The 8093-nt window shown below is 39.0% G+C and overlaps 1 long non-coding RNA gene across 1 annotated transcript; it reads right to left on the bottom strand.

The window, feature by feature from the left end:
• Positions 1–3958: 3958 nt before the first annotated feature.
• LOC109339709 lies at positions 3959–7525 on the bottom strand. Its single transcript, XR_002106700.1, has 2 exons — positions 7490–7525; positions 3959–4084 (listed from the first exon to the last, which is right to left on the bottom strand). It is a non-coding gene; the product is annotated as an uncharacterized LOC109339709 (long non-coding RNA).
• Positions 7526–8093: the final 568 nt, after the last annotated feature.

Raw genomic sequence — 8093 nt, 5'->3', positions numbered from 1 at the left:
TCTCAACAGATAACGAACCAGCCTTGGTCAGTTGACCCTGAATGTACAAATGAGGGCCCCGAAGGAATGACTTGTAGACCTCAACAGGATCAAAATTGTCCTTGACCCAAGAACAATCCCCTATTCCAAAACCAGACGATGATAAACCTCCAACATTCAGAAACAAATCATCACTTAGCTCAAACAGCAAAATCATTGACGAATACTTTCCATCCTTGTATCTGAAATTAGCATAAAACTCCCTAACTAGAGCAGGGTAGACTTGTCCCTTTAATTCCAAAAACTGAACGGCTCCCTGAGCCTCCATCTTAAGCGGAAAACTAAAATTCTGTTCGGCTAACCAGGTTAAATCAACATACCTTACGTACGTAGGTTTGCGACCTTGAAATTTCGCCAAGCGGGTTTCTTGCAAGATGAATGAATAGAAGGGGTCACCGCGGTCCCGAGTGGAAGGTGAACCGGTTTCCCTTCTTCGTACACGAGTAGCTGTAGTCTTGACCCGTTTTGGACGACCTTGCTCCATTATATGTGTTGAACCCGAAATGGTGATGAATGAGCAGAGAAGGTTTTAAGCAAACTTAACTTAGGGTTTTGATTGGTGGAAGATTCGGAATTGGATGGATTAAGGATGATAAAGAGCGATTTCGGATGGTTTGTGAGGGTTAGGATGAGGTTTATTCTAAGACAGCAAAACAGTGAATGTTATAGGCAAATGTTGAAACCCAAACAGAATGGTTTTTCTAAGACACACACTAAACAATACTTAGAAACTTTGACAAGAACCGGTAATCCCCAGCAGCGGCGCCAAATTTGATCGAAAATGATAATAGATTTAATCAGGCCAAATAATCCCAAATTAACATATTTTTGGAATATTAGTCCTATAAAGTCTAAAACACTAAACCATGTGAAAAAATGTCAATTAGGCGCCAAGAATCATCAATCATGCTAATTTAAGTTTATGAATAGTGTGTAATATATTGTTCATCAGCGCGTATACTTGAACGTGCGATCATACCAGCACTAATGCACCGGATCCCATCAGAACTCCGCAGTCAAGCGTGCTTGGGCGAGAGGAGTACTAGGATGGGTGACCTCCTGGGAAGTCCTCGTGTTGCACCTCTTTCTTTTCCAGAGGCGCACCTGGAGTAGTTCCGGGCTCGAAAGGGATCTAGATGGTGGAATTTCCTGATAATAGGGTTTGGCTCATGTTCAATCATGTCATGTTCGATTGGCTTTTTTCTACCCTGAATGCATATATATTATGTCCAATTCTGATCAATGATTCCAAAGTTATATCAAAAATAGAAAATCAATAGTAAAACTAGTTACTACTTGTTTGTATCTCACAACCAGCAGCAAGGTGATTGACTATGATGCATCCAGTATTCAATATGTGATGAAAGAAGTGTGGAAACAAAGTTTCATGCAATATTTCCATCCACAACTATATTAACCAACATACACCCGAATCAACCAACATGCAAATAACTAAACAAGACAGCAAACAGTAAAACAGTGAATGCTATAGGCAAATTTTAACAGAACGGTTATTCTAAGACACACACTAAACAACACTTAGAATCTTCGAAAAGAACCGATAATCCCCGCAAGCGGCGCCAAATTTGATCGATATTGATAATAGATTTAATCAGGCCAAATAATCCCAAATTAACTCATTTTTGGAATATTAGTCCAATAAAGTCTAAAACACTAAACCATGTAAACAAAGTCAATTAGGCACTAAGAGTCATCAATCATGCTAATTTAAGGTTATGAATAGTGTGTAATATATTGTTCATCAGCGCGTATACTTGCAGGTGCGATCATACCAGCACTAATGCACCGGATCCCATCAAAACTCCGCAGTGAAGCGTACTTGGGAAAGAGTAGCACTAGGATGGGTGACCACCTAGGAAGTCCTTCTGCTTGCACCTCCTTCTTTTCCAGAGGGGCACCTGGAGTATTTCCGGGCTCGAAAGGGATCCACAGGGTAAAATTTCCTGAGAATAGGGTTTGGCTCATGTTCGATTGGCTTTTTTCTACCCTGAATGCTTATATAATATGTCCAATTCTGATCAAAGATTCCAAAGTTAAGCCAAAAATAGAAAATCAACAGTAAAACTTGTCACTACTAGTTTGTATCTCACAACCAGCAGTAAGGTGATTGACTATGATGCATCCAGTATTCAATATGTGATGAAAAAAGTGTGGAAACAAAGTTTCATGCAAAATTTCCAACCACAACTATATTAACCAACATACACCCCAATCAACGAACATGCAAAGAGCTAAACAAGACAGCAAAACAATGAATGCTATAGGCAAATTTTGAAACCCAAACAGAATGGTTATTCTAAGACACACACTAAACAATACTTAGAATCTTTGACAAAACCGATAATCCTCGACAGCGGTGCCAAATTTGATCGAAAATGATAATAGATTTAATAAGCCCAAATAATCCCAAATAAACTCATTTTTGGAATATTAGTCCAACAAAGTCTAAAACACTAAACCATGTGAAACAAAGTCAATCAGGCACCAAGAATAATCAATCATGCTAATTTAAGGTTATGAATAGTGTGTAATATATTGTTCATCAACGCGTATACTTGCAGGTGCGATCATACCAGCACTAATGCACCGGATCCCATCAGAACTCCGCACTGAAGCGTGCTTGGGAGAGAATAGTACTAGGATGGGTGACCTCCTGGAAAGTCCTCGTGTTGCACGTCTTTCTTTTCCATAGTTGCACCTGGAGTATTTCCATTAGGGGTGGCAATGTGGGCTAGCCCGGCCCGACCCGACCCGACCCAACCCACCTTTGGCCCGCCAAAATAAGGGCTGGCCCGGCCCGACCCGTATTGTTAAAAGGGCTCAAAATGGTAGCCCGACCCATATTTTGCAGGGCTTGCAGGCCGACGGGCTGGCTCGTTTTCCCCTCCAAAATGTACATAATTAAAACTTTTAGACAAAACATAATCAACAAACTTGATAGATGTCTTTTAAAACAAAAAATCACAAACATAAGTCTACAATATTACAATAACAACATTACATCTTAGCTTAAAACTTGTAAATTCTAAAGAAGAAACAAGTTGCCACGCCCCACGCACAGCACAGTGCAACACACTTTAGTTTTTTAATTTTTTAACAATGGCCCGCTGGGTCAGCCTGGCATGGCCCGTCTAAAAAATGGGCTACTAAAACAGGCTGAATATGGGTTTTTGGGCTAAAATCCCCAGTCCAGCCTGCTGAAAATGGCCATCCGAACGGGCTGGCCCATCGGGCCAAGCCCATATTGCCACCCCTAATTTTCGAGCTCGAAAGGGATCAAGAGGGTGGAATTTCCTGAGAATAGGGTTTGGCTCATGTTCGATTGGCTTTTTTCTACCCTGAATGCATATATAATATTTCCAATTTTGATCAAAGATTCAAAAGTTATGCCAAAAATAGAAAATCAACAGTAACACTAGTCACTACTTGTTTGTATCTCACAACCAGCAGCAAGGTGATTGACTATGATGCATCCAGTATTCAATATGTGATGAAAGAAGTGTGGAAACAAAGTTTCATGCAAAATTTCCAAACACAACTTAATTAACCAACATACACCCGAATCAACCAACATGCAAAGAGCTAAACAAGATAGCAAAATAGTGAATGCTATAGGCCAATTTTGAAACCCAAACAGAATGGTTATTCTAAGACACACACTAAACGCTACTGAGAACCTCTGAAAAGAACCGATAATCCCCGGCAGCGGCGCCTGTGATCTGAAAATGATAATAGATTTAATCAGGCCAAATAATCCCAAATTAAGTCATTTTTGGATATTAGTCCAATAAAGTCTAAAACACTAAACCATGTGAACCAAAGTCAATTAGGCACCAAGAATCATCAATCATGTTAATTTAAGGTTAGGAATAGTGTGTAATATATTGTTCATCAGCGCGTATACTTACAGGTGCGATCATACCAGCACTAATGGACCGGATCCAATCAGAAATCTGCAGTTAAGCGTGCTTAGGCGAGCGTAGTACTAGGATGGGTGACCTCCTCGGAAGTCCTCGTGTTGCACCTCTTTCTTTTCAAGAGGCGCACCTGGAGTATTTCCGGGCTTGAAAGGGATCTAGAGGGTGGAATTTCCTAAGAATAGGGTTTGGCTCATGTTCGATTGGCTCTTTTCTACCCTGAATGCATATATAATATGACCAATTCTGATAAAAGAATCTAAAGTTATGCCAAAAATAGAAAATCAATAGTAAAACTAGTCACTACTTGTTCGTATCTCACAACCAGCAGCAAGGTGATTGACTATGATGCATCCAGTATTCAATATGTGATGAAACACGTGTGGAAACAAAGTTTCATGCAAAAATTCCAACCACAACTACATTAACCAACATATCCCCGAAACAACCAACATGCAAATAGCTAAACAAGACAGCAAACAGCAAAACAGCTGAATGCTACAGACTAATTTTGAAACCCAAACAAAATGGTTATTCAAAGACACACACTGAACAATACTTAGAATCTTTGGCAAGAACAGATAATCCCCGGCAGCGGCGCCAAATTTTATCGAAAATGATAATAGATTTAATCAGGCCAAATAATCCCAAATTAACTCATTTCTGGAATATTAGTCCAAAAAAGTCTAAAACACTAAACCCTGTGAAATAAAGTCTATAAGGCACCAAAAATCATCAATCATGCTAAATTAAGGTTATGAATAGTGTGCAATATATCGTTGATCAGCGCGTATACTTGCAGGTGCGATCATACCCGCACTAATGCACCAGATCCCATCAGAACTCCGTAGTCAAGCGTGCTTGTGCGAGAGTGGTACTGGGATGGGTGACCTCCTGGGAAGTCCTCTTGTTGCACCTCTTTCTTTTCAAGAGGCGCACCTGGTGAATTTTCGTGCTCGAAAGGGATGTAGAGGGTGGAATTTCCCAACAATAGGGTTTCGCTCGTGTTCGATCATGTCATGCTCGACTGGCTTTTTTCTACCCTGAATGCATATATAGTATGTCCAATTCTGATCAAAGATTCCAAAGTTATGCCAAAAATAGAAAATAAACACTAAAACTAGTCACTACTTGTTTGTATCTTACAACCAGCAGCAAGGTGTTTGACTATGATGCCTCCAGTACTCAATATGTGATGAAAGAAGTGTGAAAACAAAGTTTTATGCAAAATCTCCAACCACAACTATATTAACCAACATACACCCGAATCAACCAACATGCAAAGAGCTATACAAGACAACATAACAGTGAATGCTATGGGCAAATTTTGAAACCCAAACAGAATGATTATTTTCAGACACACACTAAACAATACTTAGAATCTTTGACAAAAACCGATAATCTCCGACAGCGGCGCCAAATTTGATAAAAAATGATAATAGATTTAATGAGGCCTAATATTCCCAAATTAACTCATTTTTGGAATATTAGTCCAATAAATTCTAAAACACTAAACCATGTGAAACAAAGTCAATTAGGCACCAAGAATCATTAATCATGCTAATTTAAGGTTATGAATAGTGTGTAATATATTGTTCATCAATGCGTATACTTGCAAGTGTGATCATACCAGCACTAAAGCACTGGATCCCATCAGATCTCCACAGTTAAGCGTCCTTGGGCGAGAGTAGTACTAGGATGGGTGACCTCCTTGGAAGTCCTCGTGTTGCACCTCTTTCTTTTCCAAAGGCGCTCTTGGAGTATTTCCGGGCTCGAAAGGGATCTGGAGGGTGGAATTTCCTGAGAATAGGGTTTGGCTCATGTTCAATCATGTCATGTTCGATTGGCTTTTTTCTACCCTGAATGCATATATAATATGTCCAATTCTGATCAAAGATTCCAAAGTTATGCCAAAAATAGAAAATCAACAGTAAAACTAGTCACTACTTGTTTGTATCTCACAACCAGCAGCAAGGTGATTGACTATGATGCATCTAGTATTCAATATGTGATGAAAGAAGTGTGGAAACAAAGTGTCATGCAAAAATTCCAACCACAACTCTATTTACCAACATACACCTGAATCAACCAACATGCAAAGAGCTAAACAAGACAGCAAAATTGTGAATGCTATTGGCAAATTTTGAAACCCAAACAGAATGGTTATTCCAAGACCCACACTAAACAATACTTAGAACCTTTGCAAGAACCGATAATCCCCAGCAGCGGCGCCAAATTTGATCTAAAATGATAATAGATTGAATCAGCCCAAATAATCCCAAATGAACTCATATTTGGAATATTAGTCCAATAAAGTCTAAAAAACTAAACCATGTGAAACAAAGTCTATTAGGCACCAAGAATAATCAATCATGCTTATTTAAGGTTATGAATAGTGTGTAATAAATTGTTCATCAGCGCGTATACTTGCAGGTGCGATCATAGCAGCACTAATGCACCGAATTCCATCAGATCTCTGCAGTCAAACGTGCTTGGGCGAGAGTAGTACTAGGATAGGTGACCTCCTGGAAGTCCTCGTGTTGCACCTCTTTCTATTCTAGAGGCGCACCTGGAGTATTTTTGGGCTCGAAAGGGATCTAGAGGGTGGAATTTCTTGAGAATAGGGTTTGGCTCATGTTCGATCATGTCATGTTCGATTAGCTTTTTTCTACCCTGAATGCATATATAATATGTCCAATTCTGATCAAAGATTCCAAAGTTATGCCAAAAATAGAAAATCAAAAGTAAAACTAGTCACTACTTGTTTGTATCTCACAACCAGTAGCAAGGTGATTGACTATGATGCATCTAGTATTCAATATGTGATGAAAGAAGTGTGGAAACAAAGTGTCATGCAAAAATTCCAACCACAACTCTATTTACCAACATACACCTGAATCAACCAACATGCAAAGAGCTAAACAAGACAACAAAACAGTGAATGATATAGGCAAATTTTGAAACCCAAACAAAATTGTTATTCTAAGACACACTAAAAAATATTTAGAATCTTTGACAACAACCGATAATCCCTGGCAACGGCGCCAAATTTGATTGAAAATGATAATAGATTTAATCAGGCCAAGCTTGCCACGTATGGAGTTACTTCCAAAACTGATTCTTGGTGGAATACTATGCCTAATTTCTTGTATGATGATTTTCATAGAAATAGGAATTTGCTTCCTAATTACAGGTTTCGCAAGTTGTAAGCTTTTGGCGTTCGTTTGTAATCCTTCTCTTTTTCATGAATTCTTGGGTGTGCTGGCACCTTTGTTTAAACATAAAAAATCAAAAAAATCAACAAAAAAAAAAAAAATCAGGGCAAATAATCTTAAATTAACTCATTTTGGTAATATTAGTCCATTAAATTCTAAAACACTAAACCATGTGAAACAAAGTCAATTAGGCACCAAGAATCATCAATCATGCTAATTTAAGGTTATGAATATTGTGTAATATATTGTTAATCAGCGCGTATACTTGTAGGTGTGATCATACCAACACTAATGCACCGGATCCCATCAGAACTCCGCAGTTAAGCGTGCTTGGGCGAGAGTAGTTCGAGGATGGGTGACCTCCTGGGAAGTCCTGGTGTTGCACCTCTTTCGTTACCAGAGGCACACCTGGAGTATTTCCGGGCTCGAAAGGGATCTAGAGGGTGGAATTTCCTGAGAATAGGGTTTGGCTCATGTTCGATCATGTCAAGTTCGATTGTCTTTTTTCTACCCTGAATGCATATATAATATGTCGTATTCTGATCAAAGATTCGAAAGTTATGCCAAAAATAGAAAATCAACAGTAAAACTAGTTAGTACTTGTTTGTATCTCACAACCAGCAGCAAGGTGATTGACTATGATGCATCCAGAATTCACTACTTGTTTGTCCTCGTGTTGCACCTCTTTTTTTCCACAGGCGAACCTGGAGTATTTCCGGGCTCGAAAGGGATCTAGAGGGTGGAATTTCCTGAGAGTAGGGTTTGGCTCATGTTCGATTGGATTTTTTCTACCCTGAATGCATATATAATATGTCCAATTCTGATCAAAGATTCCAAAGTTATGCCAAAAATAGAATATCAACAGTAAAACTAGTCACTACTTGTTTGTATCTCACAAACA

Source organism: Lupinus angustifolius, unplaced genomic scaffold (genome assembly GCF_001865875.1).
Source record: "Lupinus angustifolius cultivar Tanjil unplaced genomic scaffold, LupAngTanjil_v1.0 Scaffold_90_46, whole genome shotgun sequence".
Lineage (NCBI taxonomy): Eukaryota > Viridiplantae > Streptophyta > Magnoliopsida > Fabales > Fabaceae > Lupinus > Lupinus angustifolius.
The sequence above is the reverse complement of the archived record's forward strand: the minus strand, read 5'-3'. Positions and strand labels throughout refer to the sequence as shown.